Below are 20,424 nucleotides of genomic sequence, written 5' to 3'. Positions count from 1 at the left end.
AAGTTTCACTCTAGCATGTCTGAATGCTATGAGTTATGAGAGTGAAGATGAAAGTGACATTCACTCTCAGTGCCACTATACAGGACGAGAAAGTGAATGCTACGTATTTTACTGAAAGAAATTGAATCCCTACAGTGACAATAAACTAATACTGCTGAAGGAAACTTATGGATAAAGACTGTAGATATATATAAGCGTTATATAGTAATAGAAATATAAAGTGTGAGGGGTTTTATGAATAATAAATGACAGACTACCATGAGCGAACTAGTGCCAGTGCGACGATCAGACGCGCTCGTAATTTCCATTGCTTTCAAAGTGTTTTTTTTTTTGAGTATGGATCCCAAACTACTTGAAAATTGTAGAATAGTGTTTATAGTGTTTGTATCTGGCTGTGGTAATCATATTACGGGTTGTCGGGAAGTGTAAAGTGGAGACTTAGTTACCCTACTTCAGAGGTCTCCACAAGTCCTACGGTAACCGACGAAGGTTCAACAATCATTCCAGGAGAAAGCTGAAGGTATGTGCCATAAGCATATGTAATTTTATTATTCTAGGACTAATAACTGATTTTTGGCAAATATTTTTTGAGAGTCTGTCGGAGCCCAAATAACCCCGCGGCACACGCAAGTCATTGGTAAACAAGCCCGCGGTGTAGGGGTTAAAAAAAAGAATAGACCTAATTATGAGTGGCATGCTTATTAGAGAGCGAGAGAGACGATAATACTGTGAGTGGCTGTTTATGAAGAAGATGCATACACAAAGTTATGAATGACTAAATTTATGGAATCCCTATTATCTAACCATACGAACGAAACCATCACAGCATCCACACAAACCATCCAATAAACCTTACTTAACCACATCAACCATAACCACCACAGCATCCATACAAACCATCCAACTGCAGCATCGAAACACAACAACCATAACCATCACAGCATCCACACAAACCATCCAATTACCTTAACAACCATAACAATTACATCATCCACACAAACAATCCAACTGCTGTAACTAACCACAGCTGCCATAACCATCACGGGACGGCAAAAAACCATCACTACCACCAACTCGAACAACTTCTCAAACCATCTAACTGGGCGCCTCGTCTGCCCCCCGGGACCACTCTTGCGCTTATCTGCAAATCCACATTAGGCCTTGCATTATGCGCCGCCAGCCAGAACGCCCCAGTCCCAGCCACTTTTGTCACGGCTATCATTCCCAAGACATCTGACTTTCAAATGGCATGTCTGAAGTCGACTTAGGGTGCGTTAGGGGGAAGTGTGGGCGAAGGAAAAGAGGGGTGTCGGGGAATGGAGAGGGGTATGGGGGGAAAATGGAGTGTGGGGTAGAAAGGGAGGGGGGGCGGTGCGGGAGAACAGCAGTAGCAGTCGTAGCCCTAGGTTCATATGAAACGTGAACCTGGTGGACTGCAGGATGAAGCTGCCCTCACCCTGCGGCTCACGATCCACCTTCTGGGGAATAGGGAGAGGTTTGGGGGAAATTTGTATAACTGAGCAGAGGAGTCGCTCTGCTACATCGGTACCACGAACTGAGGGGAGTGGGGCGAAAAGAGCAGTGTGGGGGTAGAATGAGTGAAGCAACGAGGTTAATGGAGAAAAAGGGTGTGTGTGGGGGAGAAAAATATGGGGAACAGAGGTGAAAGGAGGTCGATGATGGCATGGGGAGTATGGTAGGGCGATTGGGGAGAAAGGGCAGGAGGCAATGGAATGGGGAAAGAAAGGGAGGCAATAAGGTCACATGGAGAACGGTGGGGTGACAGGGGTGTGAGGGAGAGAGGGGAGAACCAAGGTGCATTAGTCTTCCCTAAATATCCCAAGACCTGTAATTTTCCCGGAAGAAGTTACCCGTTTCTCCCACGACTAAATGTTTCTCTAAGAAGTTATCGCTCTTTCTCCCAGGATAAAAATATTCCCCTAAGAAGTTACCGTTTCGTCCCGTGAGGCAAAAATTTTCCAAGTAATTTACCCTCGGCTTCCCCTAACACCAGATTCCACTATTTTTTCGTATTATATTTTTTTTTCCCCAGGGCATGACTTTTTTTTTTCAGACACGTGACTCCTACCTTAGATCTGATTCCATTATTTTATTCTTTTCCACAAAATCGACACCGACAGAGGTATAATCTTTCTCTTCGACGTTATCACAAAATATTTTTTCTAAGGTGTCGTAAAAAAAAAAACACACACACACGATTATTCCTCTTGAGATAATAATTTCCCTTAAAACATGTACTTTCCCTGACATTACCCTTCTTTAGGTCACACTACACACTTTCCTTTAACACAAATCTCCTTTTAAATACTCCTTAGATCTTTACCGTTTTAGCCTCTTCTGTCTCCTCCTCTCACCCCTCTTATACATAGCTTTTCTTCGTCCTCTGCCACATTTAACTTATGATCAGCCTCATTCCCCTGTTTTCTTATCTCTTCGTTCCTCTCCCTCTGTCTGTCTGTCTGTCTCTTCTTAGTTTCCCCTCGACGTCCTCCCTTCCCCCTTGCTTCCCCACTTAGGGCGATACAGTGGTTGAGTATTTTGTGAGTTTATGATGCGCGGACGTTAGCCTGTGTGTGTGTGTGTGTGTGTGTGTGTGTGTGTGTGTGTGTGTGTGTGTGTGTGTGTGTGTGTGTGTGTGTGTGTGTGTGTGTGTGTGTGTGTGTGTGTGTGTGTGTGTGTGTGTTGACAGTGCTGATAGATAAAAACACTGACAATGGTAAAATTAAATACGAACAGGTGATACTGATAGAACTTACGATAACACCGATGCCACAAAAAAGCTTCAAAATATAGCTCAGGTCGAGAAACCATTACATTCAAGACGAAGGGCTATTAAATAAGGTCTCATTCAAAAGTCAGCTTCCAGTTCAATATCCTAACCAAATCTCTATCATTTCCTTGGGCAGGGAGAAAAAAAAGGCAAACGATAAACACAAAAGTACAAAAGTTATGAAATGAGGTCAGTGAAATGGTTTACAAATTTACTTACCTCTCAGCAGCCCCCTCAGATTTACAGCTCCGTCCAATTATTTACAGTAATTTCCGCACATCAGGCTTCACCTTCTTCACATGTCTGAAAAAAAGGAGCGAAATCTTACCAATCCATTGTTTAGTCTCAAGTAAAATTTATAAGGCAGTAATTTCATAGTGCTAAATTTCGCCGCCATTGGTTGAAACTACAGCTCCGTTAGAAACGTACTTTATTTTGATGCTCAACGTAAAAGAGTTATATGCTACATTTCTCTCAGTCTGTATGAAAAAAAAAAAATAGTTCGTGGCGAAGGTGCAGTACGGTCGAAACCTCCAAAATGTTGTGCCAGGGGCGTCCAATCAGCAGCATCTCGATAACTTCTGTCCGACCCCTCTGGGCGGGCCTCCATGCATAAAATAAACACACCACATAATTTATTTGGTTTAATGTTCGTCAGTAAACAGTTTCAGCCAGTAATATTTAATAATGCACATTTTATTATAACTATGAGGGTCAATGACTTCCACACTGCTCTTGTGAAAGTCAATACAGTAACCACGACTAAATGTACGGGGTTGATGTGTGGTAACAGTGTTTTAATGATCTTATGCAGGACTCCTGTAGATTTTACTTGATCATATTCTTTAAAAAAAAAAGCTATTACCGGTATAAAGCAAATTATTTCATGCTGCCACCTCATATCTTTGGTACTCGCATGCGGTCTGTCAGGACTTTTTATAAATAAACTTCGGCGCTTTTGTTACAAACGTTGTGTACCCCGAATTTGTTCCTGCCATGTGGAGATCCAGATGGTGCTGATAATAACTACCGACTACTCAGAAAACAAATAATCAATGTTTCGCACTGGTACTTGCTCCGGGAGCAATAAGAGTGGCTGAGGATACATCTTCGTCAGGAATGCGTTTTATATATATATATATATATATATATATATATATATATATATATATATATATATATATATATATATATATATTATCCACCTCCCTCTCTCTTTATCTGTCTATCTATCTATATCTATCTATCTATCTATATAGACAAACAGATAAACCGCAGCTACCACTACCATCGACAGCGACAAAGACCCCTCCCCCTCACACACACACAAACACACACACAAGTCAGCATGATAAAAGTTAAAGGCACAACGATGGAACACATTACCAATTCAGAACCCCAAGGTAATGTCAAGGTAAAGAAAATAGGAGACATGGGAAAAGATTTGGGGGAGACGAAGAACGTGTGCATGTAAAAAATTCAAGCTGAAGGTCTTGAATCTGGGACAGCAAGATCCAAATGTCTGTATTCCGGCCTAATGTCAATCCGATAATGTCCGGAGCTCTTCAATTACTCAAGCTGGCAGGAAAAGTTGGCACGAGGGGAAGGTATTGGGGTAAAATATTCATACTGTGGAATCAACTTGTGGCATCGACTTTGAGCGGCAGGATGGGAACCGACTCAAAAGTGAACGGAACTTGCATGAATCGTGGATGAGTTAGGATGTGTGTGTGTGTGTGTGTGTGTGTGTGTGTGTGTGTGTGTGTGTGTGTGTGTGTGTGAGAGAGAGAGAGAGAGAGAGAGAGAGAAACCAACCCCCATTACACCCATAACACACACACACACACACACACACACACACAGAGTAACATTTTCCAGTCCTCACAAACACATTTCCCCCCAGCTCCAGTAACTTTTTCCCCCAGCACTACCCAGAAGCCGCCTCGTGTCTGGCCGCATCCCCACCACCCGAACCCTAGCCCATTAATTCATCACGTCGCCTCAAAACAAGGAAAAATGGTCAAAACGTGAACCCAACATTATCATAGGCAAATACCGGCGTGTGCTTGGGGTCGCGGTCTTTTCGGCGTACAGGACGCACTCTAGCGCGGTTTCCCTAACGATGCAATTTGTCTACCATACGTTACTTCTCTCCTAAATCTTGCTGGTGTTGTTATTAGGATTATCCCCATCACGGTCGTCATCACCATTACAAATCACCAGTCTCTTACCATCAGCAGCAACCATCATCATCATCATCATCATCTTCTCATCATCATTTCTGTCATTATTATTATTTTTATTATTATTATTATTATTGTTGTTATTATCATTATTATCATTGTTATTATTATTATTATTATTATTATTACCAATACATCGCCTCTGTTACCCGCAGCAACTGGGTACTGCCGGAAAACAGGAGGACGCATTCTTACCCATTCGAAGTCAATTTCTCAGCTGTTTTATTTATTAGTCTACACAATTCAGTTATCACCCACCCACGACCAGGACATGTTGATTTATAGTTTGCCTCTTGACTTACGGTTTACCCTAGTCGCTGCACTTCTTTCCTGTTATAAAAATTGACAGCATTACCCGCCAAACGGAAGAGGGTGAATTAGAAGGAAAGTATGCTGTTTATGTCCTTTTATTAACCCATTGTATCAGGTGATGTATTCTACCTGTTTATTCTTTCAACATATATACTGTAGGTGGCGTTAACTCTCTGACAGGTGTGGTATATCTTTTGGTGCATTCAAGTTACCTCCTGATGGTTTTTTCATATCAGTGGAAAGTTTTTGTGGTGATGGGGTCAGTGAAAACTATATCTAATCCCCTCACCCCCCAAATAACTCTCCTGAACTGAATTTTAAAAAAATGGATAGAACGCTAATTAAAAAATATATCTAACTGCAGGAGCTTAAACAGGCGCTGACATCTATATATATATATATATATATATATATATATATATATATATATATATATATATCATATTTTATATCTATCATATATATATATATATATATATATATATATATATATCATATTTTATATCTATCTATCTATCTATCTATCTATATATATATATATATATATATATATATATATATATATATATATTCACAGAATTAGTTTTACGACTCGTAAAGTTGCTGGAGTCACTGGTGGTAACATTTCATAATAGTGTACTATATTCATATCATCACCACTACCACTACAAGCATCATTATATCGACTATTATGACTACAATTAGCACCTTCATTGCCACTACCATTACCACCACCATCACTATCACCACTGCTTCCACCACCACCACCACCACCACCATCACTGTCATTACCTACAGCTACTACGAGTGTATTGTTAACAACGTAACTTGCTACTTCTGTAACACTTTTCACAATCCATACTGCCAGAATCATCGAATCACCAATCACCGATATTTCCATTACTTACACGCCACACAAGTACTACAAATACATTTTAGCAATTATTTTCTGGTACTGGACTGTGGGTCGTCAGTACACGGGTTCGATCTTGGCAACTGCAGGAAACAAATCGTCTTAAGAATTAGGACAGTTTTCTAAGCTTCATTACAGACTTCGTAATACATCTCCCTTGGTGATTTATAATAGTAAAAGACACATTAACACTTTGCTATTTATGTCGTTCTAATATCAACATAATTCAAACCAATGTTGCGCAGAATACTGAGGTGCAACGCACAGAATAAATCGGCAAGGAAAGAGTGCTGCGACATCTCTAATGCCATTAAGAATACACCCCTTAGTACCATCCACGGAACTTGCTCTTCTTCTGCATAGGGTTCCACCGACCCGTCATAAAAAAGCCCCCTCTAAATTTAACGATCCGTTCACTGCAGTAAGAAATCCCTGTTGTAGTTGCTGTCTCTGTTCCTTTTATTTATTTATTTATTTTTTTACACGTCTTTGGAATCGAACTGCTGAAGCGATATTACAATCTTTCCAACCCACAGCTGTATGTCACAATGGAAACGGTGGGTACTGGTGCTCAAGTGGTGACGTGTGAGGGCTGAGTCTTCTGTTGGTATGTGCGTGGTGTACTGAACCTCGAGAATGGGTATAACAGTCTATGCCCAGATTAGATTAACACACACACACACACACACACACACACACACACACACACACACACACACACACACACACACACCTTTCCAAATGTCACATACTAACATTCTTACAACGCCCACCATCACCAAAACAATAACTATTAATTTAACTCTTTCTACCACTACACCTACAATAAGTACAAATACAGCCAAGACCACACTCACCATCGCCACATCAACAAACCATACCATTGGAAAATATAATCAACTACAGCGATAACCATAAACAACAACAACCATCAACTCTACCACCACCACACAACAGCTACTACACCCACACTCACACCAACCATTATCATCCCTACCACCACCACCACCACACAACAGCTATTACAACCATACTCATATCAACCACTATCATCCCTACCACCACACCACCACCATGAGACAGTAACTATTTCAACCACACTCATACCAACCACCACAATAAATCCTACCACAACAACAACAACAACACAACAATAAATTCAACCACACTCATGGCAACTACTACTAACTAACCAATACAACGATACTCATACCAGTCCCTTCCAACCTACCCATTGCCACACCAACAACATTTTCATCCCTACCAACACCACAGGAACAACTAATAAAGCCACATTCATGCCAACATCACAATAACCACCACCAGTGCCAACACATACCTATTACCATCCTGTCTCCTACCACAATCATGCCATTCTGTCCAGTCCCACACATAACCTCCACCGTTAATTCCACAGTTAATAATAATAATAGTCATCATCATCATCATTACGTGCAGTTTTCTTCCACAAAATTCACGTAGTTAACCCATACAGGCAACTCTCACAGTCACCACTTGAGCTAACCACCACTGCCACCCCGCCACAGCCAACCCAACCACTCACATCCCCCGAAGATACAATCTCCGCTATAACCTCGCAATCTCTCTTTCTATTTTTCTATGCCAGAGGAACCAACATTTTTTTTCTCCATTTACTAAACCGAAGGAGGACAAAGGCGGGGATGAGGATGCGCCCCAGGGATAAAAAACGTTTGGATATTCGCCCTAAAGTACTGTGGAGATAAGGGAGCGTTTGGCTTGTGCGGCCAGGGGTTGAAGGTCACATGAGGATCTTAGTATTCACCTCGTGGCGGCTGAGGTCATGCTGGGGAGGTGGGTGGAGGTGGAGTGGGGGTGAGGTGAGGTGAGGTGAGGTGGGTGTGGGTGTGGATAGGTGGTGGTGGATGCGCAGTGTGAAGAGGAGTGGGTGGCGGTGGGTGGTGGTGAACATGGGTGTGGGTGGATAGTGATAGTAGTGAGGGGTATAGATGGATTGAGTGGTGGTGGTGGCGGGTGGATGGGTTTACTTGTGGTGGTGGTTGTGGTGGTGATGGTGGCTGTAGAGATGAGGTGATGGTGGAGAATGAAGGTATGGGTGCGGAGTGGTGTGGATGGGTGATGAAGGAGTGGTAATGAATTTAAATGGGTGGCAGAATGATTTTGGGGGCGAGAGTGGGAGGGCAGTGACGCTAGTGTATGAATGATATGGTGGTGTAAATAAATTAGGGAGACAATGAAAAGAGAGGTGAAACGTGGATGTGTGTGTGTGTGTGTGTGTGTGTGTGTGTGTGATGAAAATGGGGGAATACGACAGGCGAGGTCAGAGTAATGGACAAGTGTAGGAAGGCAGGTGGAAGAAAAAGCGAGGCATACGTGTGTGATACAGGGACAGTACAGCACGAGTATGTGCGCGGGATGTAGTGAATGGAGAATAAATATGAATGAGAGGTGTGTGGATGACAAAAGATGAAGGGTGCACGGGAGGATAAGAAAAAAAAAAAAGCGGACAGGTTTACGTGGATTCGATACGGACAGGTATGTAGATGGAACTGAATAGACAAAATCGATGAACAAAGTCAATGTCTGTACAAACACACACACACACACACACACACACACACACACACACACACACACACACACAGATAATATGTGAACTGATGAGCCAGGGTAGAAGAAAACTGACAGCCCAGTACACAAGAGGTCTGCGTAAAAGCTTGAATAATTAAATGGCACGGCTGTTCATCAAGAAAACGTGAATCAATAAACAAACCACGTCCGCTAAGAATAATATCCACGATGCGTAAAGGAAGGGAAGGAAATCATATGGACATTAGGGAAAGCGTGCCAGTGTGTTTGTGTTAAACATGAGTCACACCTAAAGTATTGGGTCAACTCCCACTAGACTTGGCAAAAAGATCAAACTGGACCTCTTGACAGATATGTACTACTTCGTCCTGTAGTCCTGAAAGCGCATCAGACAGTGCACATATTTGTCTTCAAAATTAACCCCCTTTTAATCGATGGCATTTTTAATTTTATATTTGTTACCCCCAGACGATTTAATTCAGCTGAGAAAGAGTGAAAAATCATGTTGTCAAAGGGAAAATGGAGACTTTCTAAACGTTTTTCTGCAAATGGTCTCTTCAGAATTAACTAAATCGTCTAGAGGCAGCAAGAAAAAAAAAATGGAAAAAAAAAGGCCACCGTATTAAAAGAGTTAATGTGCCTTTTGCTTCTGCGCTGGCACAAACAAGATAAAAGGTCTGATAAACATGTGCTCGATGTGCTTCTTGCTTCTGTGTTCTAAATGAGTATCAGCAAAAGCACTGAGTTATATCCTACATTAACCTCATGAAGCCTCCAGGTAAACACACACTCGGGTTTTCGCTGCGGGATATTGGTGGTAGTGGTAATAGTAGAGATGGTAGTAGCGGTGGTAGTGGAAAATGGTTGGTGATGGTTGGTGGTCGTGGTAGTGATGCTGGTGATAATGGACGATTTACTGCCTGGTAACGCCTGGTAGGTCCGCTGGTACATAATGATAAGAGAAAATAAAACCACAGTCATGCTTAAATATAGAGAAATTGTATGTAAATTATTCTTGCTGTTTGATAATGTTCCGCCGTCACTGAATAAGCGTGTAATGCTTAACTTGATGAGGAGAAATGAAGATGTAATGAGAGAGAGAGAGAGAGAGAGAGAGAGAGAGAGAGAGAGAGAGAGAGAGAGAGAGAGAGAGAGAGAGAGAGAGAGAGATGCTTAACCAAAGGAGGAAAAGGTAAGCTGATTATGATATTGCAGGTGTGTGTGTGTGTGTGTGTGTGTGTGTGTGTGTGTGTGTGTGTGTGTGTGTGTGTGTGTAAAAGATGTAACTAACACATCAAGCCAAGACGAAGGGTGGGGGGGTGGAGGGATGGGAGAATAAGGGAGGGGGTGGTGTTGCCTCGCCAGGGACGGTAGAGAGTGTGAGCTGGGAGGAAAAGGGAGACTGATCACATTTCCACGCATTTTATGATGATTTTATTCCTGGGGAGAAAGTAAGATTCCTTGACATTTTACAGCTGACGGAACCACGGGAGGTCAGGGAAGGGGAGTTATGGGGGGTTAGGAGGGGATGGGGGCTATGGGGAAGAAGGGAGGGGGTTTCGTGGGGAGGGAGGAACGAGATATGGAGAGGAGGGGGAGGAAAGAAAAGTGGTGAGGAAGGGAGTATCGGAAGGTGGAGAACTGGGCATTGGAATCACAAGGGAACTGTGGATTAGGAGGAAGGGGGTGTGGGAAGAGATGAAGGGGGTATGAGGAGGAAGGAAAGGTGGGATAGGGAGGAGGGATGGGGGTGTGGGAGGGAGGAAAAGAGGGTATGGATGAGGAGGGAAGGAGGTACTGTGGGAAGGATGGGAAAAGATTATAAGGAGTGGATGGAGGTATGGGGAGGAGGGGGACGGGGTAAGGAGAATAGGGGGTATGGGAAGAAGGGGAAGGGGATGTGGGGAGAAAGGAAGGAGAGAACTGATCGAGGCTGAAGGTAAGAGGACTAAAACAATGGGTGAAAGATGCATGGAAGAGGAAAGGGGGAGAAAGGGAAATTAGAGTGATGGGAGAAAATACAATGAGTGAATAAAAGAAGGTGAACAGGAAGAAAGAGGAAGCTTTAGGAAAAATGGGGATGGGAAGGACTGGACGGCAGGAATGAAAGGGGAGTAGGAAGACGGGAAGAAGAATGGGGAGAAGAGGTGAGGAGAGAGAGGGATTGAAAGGAAGAGGGAATAAGATGGATGAACGAAATAAATGGAAGTTGTGGACAGGAGGGGAAGGGGTAAAATGGAGAAGAAGGCGAGGACAGACACCCGACTTAAATAACTTGCTTGTACACACGATATAAAAAAGCATCTTTGAACTCTCCCTTCTTAAAATTTTGAAACCGTGGACGGGCCAATTGAAAATATTCCTCAGTTATTATTCATTTTGACGTATGCCTGCTATTACTATCAACATCTCGAAAGGCATGAAATTTATAAAGCATGCAAAATAAACTGTCAAAATAAAACCATCACTCAGAACCATTTGCCTTGGGAAGGAAACGCTCACAGCAGCAACACTCACTGAAAAACCACTGATCACCTGAAAAAACCACTAATCACCTGAGTAGACACCTTTTTGATCGACTGCACATTCCTACACCTGGCTTTAAACAGAAATATATTACATCTGTGATATGTGGAGTTACGAAACGAGGAGGAGAGAGTCAAATGTAACAAGGGAGAGAGAGAGAGAGAGAGAGAGAGAGAGAGAGAGAGAGAGAGAGAGAGAGAGAGAGAGAGAGAGAGAGAGATCGGATAGACGTGAGTGCATGCTGGGAAATATCTGGCTGTGTGGGGAGGTTCCGCTGGAGTGGTGATCAATGGGTGAACAGTCAGACGGACCTCATACGCTCCCCATCTACCTCCCCCATCACCCCACCCTCTACTCCATCCTCTTACACTCTATTACCTACGATTTTTCTGTTGTCAATTAAATATCTCACAGTCCATCTATCTATCTATCAATCCCCTCTCACCCTTCCTCTTCTCCCACTGCCCCATCTTCCATCACTCCTCCTCACCATCCGTCCCCTCACCTACCCACTCTTCCCATTTTCATCCCTCTTTTCATCACTTCCCCTCAATTCACCTTTCATTATTTCCCCTCATCGTCTCTTCCCTTCCTTTACCTCACCCTTCCCCTCACACTACCTTCTCCCACACTTTCCGTCCCCTCATCCTGATCTTAAACGTCTCCTCTAATCTCATCTTCTGCCACTCTCCTTCATTTTTCCTTCTCTCATCCCCTCTTTCCTCCCCCTCCCTTCCCCTCACCCCCCTTACTTTACCTACCCCCACACCTTACTTTCATTACCCTCACTCATCTCCCCTCTCCCTCTTTTTTGTTTTTTTCCTTCTTCCCTTTCCCCTACCCCTCCCTCTCCCTCTTTCTTCCCTTTCCCCTTCCTCATCCCTCTCTTACCATTCCCTTTATATCTCTCTTCCTGAGCGTTAACTTCTCTACTCCTTCTCCAGTCTCTTCTTCCTCCTCTTTTCTTCTCCTCATCTCGTTTTTACCTCCCTTTCCACCTCCCCTTTTCTCCCATAAAAAGCCTTTCTCACCACTTCGACCGTCCTCCTACTTTCTGTCTGTCTGTCTGCCTGTCAGTCTGTCTGTGTCTGTCTGTCTCTCGTTCCTTTTTCTCATCTTTCGCATCACCAGTCCTCCTTTTCTCACATTTTCCTCCCTGCCTCTTACAACCTCCCTTCACCACCTTATAGCCTCGTCTACCTCCTTTTCCTTTTCATCCCCAATTCTCCGATTCTTCCCCTCACCACTATCTCACTTCTGTCCTCTTTTGTGCATGCCCCTTCCAATTTCTTCCTGCCCTCCTCCCCATCTCTTCTCTTCTTCTCTTTCTCCCCCGCTGTCCAGTTCTCCTCCCCTCCCCCTATATTCTACGCCCTTCTTATCTCCTCCCCTCCCCTTCCCCCTCTCGTCCCCATCTGAGCTTGACCTGTGACCTCGTGGGCGTCGTCCATACTGGCGGGTCCTGGTGATGGGATGATGGGGCAAGGAGGGCGGCAGGGAGGTAGGGGGAGAGATGGAGGGAGGCAGGGAGGGGGAGTACGTCTGGTACGGGATACTTTCAGAAAATATTAGTACTTGTAAGACGTACCTTAGTCGTGGGTATGAATGAAGCACAAACTAATTTTCCTTTATTACGCCCTCCAAACACTCCACCTTTCCTTTATGTCTTTGGGTCTTAGGGGTCTCTTTTAGGTGATGGGTACTGGTTGAAGAATGTAGTAATATCATCCGCTGTGTCATCACTGTATCAGAATGATTCATCGAAGATTCTGACCAAAAAAACCTTCCAGCGTACTGAGAACTGTACATATGATTCTCATGTTACGATTGAAATATCTTTATGTACAGCATAAAATTCCAGTTTAAAATTGTAAGTCTTAGGGTTAGAATATGGTAATTTAGTACAGGATACACACTCTCGATGTGTTTAGTAATATTTTGGGCACCTGCATCTTCAAAGATACATGAAGGTCATGTTTTGTCCCTCACGGTTAGTCCACTGTCTTTTTTTGTCTGTTAGAAACACCGGAAAAAACTAAAGTGGTGATGATAATGATGAAAATCTAATATTCGTACGGACCCAAAACGTAAAGGATATTCGTATAGACCCAGTGATGAAGACAATGAAAGTTGGTGCAAGTAGTTCAAAACTCAAGAGCACAGTGGGACATCATGTACAAGTACAATAATAAACAACAGAAAAGTACTGGCAATATTAAAGTAAAACTCTTAGGGTACAGTGACGATAATTCAAAGATCGTACAGGTATAGGTCCATTAGAATATGTTAAACGAAAAAGAAAAATCATTGCCCTGTTGAGTTCCTAATAAACTACCAACTTGTATTAAAGAAAATGCTATACAGTTTCGGCGTGACGGATGTACACACTGTACCGTGTACCCTTATAGCTAACTGTATTATATGAAATTTGGAGTTACACTACTCTAGTTGTGCCATTATTTCACTACCATAGCAGCCTAATGACATGGAATAAAAGGAAGCCCTCCTCCAAATAAGGTGGAGATATACTGTAATTTTGAGGGGCCCACGTAACAACTCATTTAATCTTTCACCCAAAACAAGTGGTTATTGGCTGCTTAATCCAGACCTCCAGATATATCAACCACAACAGATGGTTAACGTCGTCTTATCTATTGTTCATTAATTTACCCATCTCAATCCAAACTTCTATGGATGATATTTATCCATCCACCTATGTGCCCGTCCATCTAGCTGTTCTTCCTTCATATCCCTATCAGTATATCCATATGGCTATTAACTCCTCCGTCTTTGTCATCAATATACTGTTTTATTTTGAAGGGGAAAAAGTTTACAGAAAAGCAAAAGCCTGCCGTGGAATATTTATCTCTCCATCAATTCCCCTCCTACACAAGCACTTCCTCTTGGCAATATTTCATCATCGCCTTCCTCATTCCACCTTGACGGGATTTCTTCTCTCTTCACTCCCACTCACCCTCTCTTAACCCTCCCTTTATCTCACACTCACCCTTCCTTAACCCTCCCTTCACCCCACACTCACCCTCACTTCAACCTCCCTTCACCCCACACTCACCCTCACTTCAACCTCCCTTCACCCAACACTCACTCTCACTTCACCTCACACTCACCCTCCCTTCACCTCACACTCACCCTCCCTTCACCTCACACTTACCCACCCTTCGCCCCCTCTTCACTCACTCTCCCGTCATCCCACACTCACCTCCCTTCACCCGAACACTCACACTCCCTTCATTCCACACTCATGCTCCCTTCATCTCATACTCACCTTCCCTTCACTTTACACTAACCCTTCCTTCCCTTCACCCCACACTTACCCTCCTCTATCCCACACTGACTCTCCCTTCACCCCACACTCAGCTTCATTCACTCCACACTCACCCATCCATCCCTTTTCCCCATGCTCACCCTCCCTTTCTTTCACCCCACACTTACCAGCCCTTTACCCCACACTTACCCTCCTTTAACCCCAAACTCACCCTTCCTTCACTCTGAACTCATCCTCGCTTAACCTCAAACTAACCCTTCCTTCACCCGACACGCACCCTCCCTTCATTCAGCATTCATTCCTCCTTAACCCCACACTAACTCACCCTTCACCCTACACTCGCCTTCCCTTCACACCCACGCTCGCACGATTCCTAATTCTGCAGTAGTTTTCAGTTTCCTCGTTTCTCGGAACAATCTGCGTCAACGCCTTCAGTACAAGAGATCTTCCCTAATCTGAACATAACATTCCCGCTGCAGGAAAAATTTTGTGTAAAAGATGTCAACGTACTGGAGTGGTTAAGTATTTTTTTAACTGCGCCCCCTTCCGTCTCTTAGTTTATTCCTAGGATATGCTTCCCTGTTGTCAATCTCAAGCTACTGGTTATTTTCCTCTCCCCCTTCTTTCGTCTTGCAGTCTGTCCTATCAGTTCTATCGATCGCTGCCTTTCCTTCATTGCTTTCAGCTCCATTCACCTTCTCTCCTTTCTGCCCAGTTCTCACCTGCTGTCTTTTTTTCAAACCATTCCTCTGTTACTGATCCTCTATTTTCTGTTTACTCTTCGTCTTTCACTTCTTCATCCATCTTTCATTTCATCTTCCCTTTTTCTATCCCTCCTTCCCTCCACCTCCTGTCTCCTACACCTACCCCGACTCTATCCCACACAGCCAGCCCTTCATTCAGTTCTTCTCCTTCCTCATGTATTTCTTAGTTTACTTACTCAGCTTTCATTCCAGCTTCTCTTCATAAAACTATACTATCCTCAGCCCCAAGCTCCTACCATCCCATATTTTCTCCCTACCAACCTCACCCCTCCACACAGTTCTCTTCCTCCTACATGCATTTCTCTCTCTCCACGCCTTAATTTGTGACTCTCATTCTCTGTCCATTCATCCCTTCCTTCCACCCTTCCTAAAATTAATCCCTCTCCGTCCCTCTGTCTTCCTTCCCTCCTTCTCTCCTCCCCCCTCCCCACCTCCATCTTTCCCTTCTCTTCATAACCCTCCACAAATTTCTCTCCATCCCTCCAACACATCTCCTTCCACCTACATCAAACTCGCCCCCTTCACTCCCCCCACCACCACTGTCTTTTACTCTCATTCTCTTCATTCATCTCGCCTCCTTTCTACCCCTCCTCAGCTCCGCCTCTCCCTCCCTTCCCTCGATCCCTCTCCCTCCCTTCTCTCCATCTCTCCAACTGTCTCTCCCTGCCGCTTCTTCCTCACTTAAGAAAATTGTTGTCCCGGGTTGATGGTGTCGTTAAAATTGCGGGTGTATGCAAATGTGGTGGCGGCTGAGGGACTCTCTCTCTCTGGTGTGTGTGTGTGTGTGTGTGTGTGTGTGTGTGTGTGTGTGTGTGTGTGTGTGTGTGTGTGTGTGTGTGTGTGAAGGAATCTCCGTCTGTCTGTCTGTCTGTCTGTCTCTCTCTCTTTGTCTGTCTGTCTGTCTGTCTGTCTGTCTCTCTTTGTCTGTCTGTCTGTCTGTCTGTCTGTCTCTCTCTCTCACTTCATCATTTGGTTTTCATGTTATTTCCTTCCTACTTTTACTTTTTCCATCCTTGCTACTTCGTTCCACTTCTCTTTTCCTCATCTGTCTTCCTTACCAGTTCGTTCGGGCCTCTTCGTTCCCCTTTCTATTAATCATATTTCCCGGTGTTTCGTCCCATTCCTGTTTTCCCCCTATACACTTTTGCTATTTCGTTTCATACCTCTATTTCCTCCTTCTTTAATTCTAGCTACTTCGTTCCATATCTTTTTATTTCCTGTTTCATTCGTTATTGTTCCATACCTCTTCCTTTCCCCCTTTCCCGCCCATTCGTTCCTCCTGCCCTCTCGTTCCATAACCTCTCTTGACATAATCATATTCCTTTACTGTTTTATGCCATACCTTTTCTTCCTCTATTTATTTTACCTGCTATTCCCTTCCACATATCCCAACTCCCTGTATCTTTGTTTTCCTTAATAAATTCATTTATTAAGTTGTTTATTTTTCATATGACGCCCGTATCAATCCCTCCCTCCCTCCCTCCGTCCACCCCCCCCCTCTCTCTTTCTGAGTTATGAACGAGACCGCCATGGACTCCAACACACAATTCTCTCTCTCTCTCTCTCTCTCTCTCTCTCTCTCTCTCAAGTGATGTATGTCTGCGAACGGTGAAGACAGCATACACTCCCCCATTCATTTGTGTGCATTCGTATTCTACATCCCGCATGCGTGCACATCCATCCGGCTTTGTCTGCGTGTGCGTGCGTGATAAATCTGAGTCTGTGAGTGCAAATTATACAAAGTGAGTGCGTGTTTGTGTGCGAATGAGTGTGCCAGCATGCCTTCGTCCCCGCCACAGTCTTTGCATGCACGCCAAACTGCTTGAGTGTGCATGAGATGAGAGGATGGTCATGAGCGGGAGAAACATGCACATGCTGGAGATGGTTTTACACGCTTAAACCGCTCAGTACCATGTCGTCTTTTTCTAATTTATTCTTGCTGAGTTCAGACAGTTTTATTTAGCTTAGGAAAGCTCAAGAGTAGTGAGGAGATAACCCCTTCACTCCGAGAACGCATTTCACACCGTTCTCATGGCACCCTGACGATTTTACTCATCTTAGGAGAGACGTCTAACCCTTTCAATTTAATGACGCCCTCTTAATCTAAATAAAATCGTCTGGTTGTTGTAATGAATGAAGGAATTATTACATCCTTGGGTTGAACTTAAGCTGAATAAACTCGTCTGGTTGTAGTAATAATAAGCAAATTAACACGTCCTTAGGCTGAAGTGGTTACACCGTTCAGTACAATGATGTCTCTCTGTTGTGCTGTACTGTACATGCTTAGTGGTACCAAACATATACTTTCCCTCTACGGGAGTCCCAGAGCAGAGAAGGCATTAATGAAGCCTACATCTAACTACTCCAGTTTTTAAGTCTATTCTAAGCTAAACAGCGTGGCCTGAAGTTCGCAAGAAAACACTCAGAATAGACGTCATCGCACTGAAGAGGCTAAACATGGACTGAATTTGGTAACGTGTGTGTGTGTGTGTGTGTGTGTGTGTGTGTGTGTGAGAGAGAGAGAGAGAGAGAGAGAGAGAGAGAGAGAGAGAGAGAGAGAGAGAGAGAGAGAGAGAGAGAGAGAGAGAAATCTGGTTACCTCTTACTACATGACTGCTACTACATGACTGTGTGCGTGTCGGTGAGTGCATGGCTGTGTACGTGTGTGTGTGTGCATGACCGTGCGTGTGTGCATGTGCAGGTGGTTATCTATGCATCTGTTTCCAACTTTCCACGCACCCTCGCCACTTCTGCATGACGGCTGCTGCGGTTATTAATATGCACAAATTAAGTCTAAACGCTCACTAATGATTCCTACATTTATTCAATATTACAAAAATTTATTCTTTTATATTCTTACTGGTTATAAATACAATCTGTTTATTTTCCTATGTATGTGAAAGAATTTACTATATTATGTGTTTGTTTACCTTCTTGAACTGACTAAGTATTCTCCACCTACCCTCCTTGCCTACACACCAGCTCAATAAAATCTGTCTGCCTATCAACAAATCTAATCTTATGTAAAATTTTCAGTTATATCTGCATTTTTCCATTCCCCTCCCCCTCCTCTCTCTCTCCCTTAACTTTTTTCTCTATAGTATTTTAACTTGTCTACTCAGAAAGTTAATCTAAAACCGTTTTCTCAGTTACTTTCATATCTCCCCCACTATCTGTCTGTCTGTCTCTCCCAACCTTTTCTCCCCTTCCACCTACCCTCCTCACCATAACTTCATCACTAATTACCCTGCTTCCTGCCAGCACCGATAATTGCTCACGGGCTACCAACTACGGACCAACTCGTTACAGCCAGAGAAGGTCGACCAACTTTCCTGCCTGCATGCCTCATGAGTGGGGGGCGCGCCATGACGCCTGCAAGGAGGGGCAGGGAAGGGGAGGTGTGGAGGGGGGCAGCACAGCGGAGGTAGGGGCGGTTGAAAGGGAACAGGGGGACGGCAGAGTAGTAGAGCGGGGATAGAGGGACGTTGTAGAGCGCGAGTAAAGGATTTGTAGGGGACGGTAGAGATGGGTAGTGGGAATAGTGTGGCGGGAGGGGGAGTTGTATGGAGGTAGGGGGAATAGTGTGGCGGTAGGGGGAGTGGTGTGGAGGCAGAGGGAAGCTGCAGAGTGGGGGTTGGGACAGAAAGTACTGAAGTAATGTGTGTCTCTCTCTTTCACAGGTCGGAAAACTTTAGATTTTGCACGGAGTGTGATCATGTACTGACACTGTTTAACCCTTCTTTGACGTGGGCCCACTGGAATATTTTGTTGTCTCATAATCTGTTTCAGCCATGCACAAAAAATGGTCCTAACCTTCAGGATGGTACTGACAGGCTTTCATATGCCACTCATTACCAGTTCCCTGTTTAAGACTGGTTAAGTTAGGTTGAAAAAATTGAATTAGTTTGTTTTAACCTGCGTTAGGTATAACAAAACGCATCCCGCTCAGATAACTAATTAATAATGGTTAATGCAAATTATTATAATACCTGCTGGAAAACATTCTGCAACCAAAAGGTCGAACCGCACTCTGACTAAGTTGTGGCTAAAACCACTTCTAACGAATCTAATTGATTTTTAGATGAGGGAGCATCTCCATGAACGGCTCGGTCAGTCAGCCGCATCCTAATGAGTTTCATAAGCATGTTACTTCATTCTAGTGAGGCTACAAACGGTGCTTCACTTCAGCTCCCTAAGGATTTTCACAAGTATGGTGGACCCATAGCGAAACCCATCTGATGTTTTACTTTATCCCCAAATTATTGTCACACACGAGGTGGCTCACTTTAACGAAGTCCCATTTGGTGCTCTACAACAATGAATTCCCAAGTGCTCCCACATCTGATTAGTATTTTTGTACTTTTCTCCTTTGATCATGTCCTCAGTTATTCGTGTCTGTCTGTTTCTCACCAAGTAACTAAATTCTTTTGAAGCCTCTTATAGTATCAATAATTACATTTCATATTCGATGTACCAACTGAAAAATCAGACTTTTGAAGGTCACACTGGTTATTTTAAGTTGTCTTCTTTCCACAGAAGCGTTGGCGCTACTCGATCCCAACTAGTGTTCCACAGAGAGTCCACAAAGATGTGATGCGGATGTCAATGGAAATTACTGGCTCAAAACATTTAATCTATAATACTCAACAAATATGTGGTGGTGTATCTTACATCACGTACAGATAGATAAGTTGCTAAATTGTACGATGAAATGCAGGTATTACATACAGTTGGTGAGCCAAAGCCTCTGATGTCGAAAGATTTCTTAAGACATATATGCAGAGTAAGGAACTCAGTTAAAGATATCATGAAGTGGTTTGTCTTGAAGTTTGTCTAGTCTGAGAGAGATTGTATATCAGGCAGGAAGGCTATGAGTCAAAGATCAATACTACTAAACTTTGCATGACCTATCCACCTTGAAGTCTGAAGCAGGAAAGGGGAGGGTATTTACTTGCTCTACATCACCTGTGCAGCACACGGCTTGTACATATGAACTACAT

Source organism: Coenobita brevimanus, chromosome 66 (genome assembly GCF_032717465.1).
Source record: "Coenobita brevimanus isolate Jiangsu-jjx chromosome 66, ASM3271746v2, whole genome shotgun sequence".
Lineage (NCBI taxonomy): Eukaryota > Metazoa > Arthropoda > Malacostraca > Decapoda > Coenobitidae > Coenobita > Coenobita brevimanus.
The sequence above is the reverse complement of the archived record's forward strand: the minus strand, read 5'-3'. Positions refer to the sequence as shown.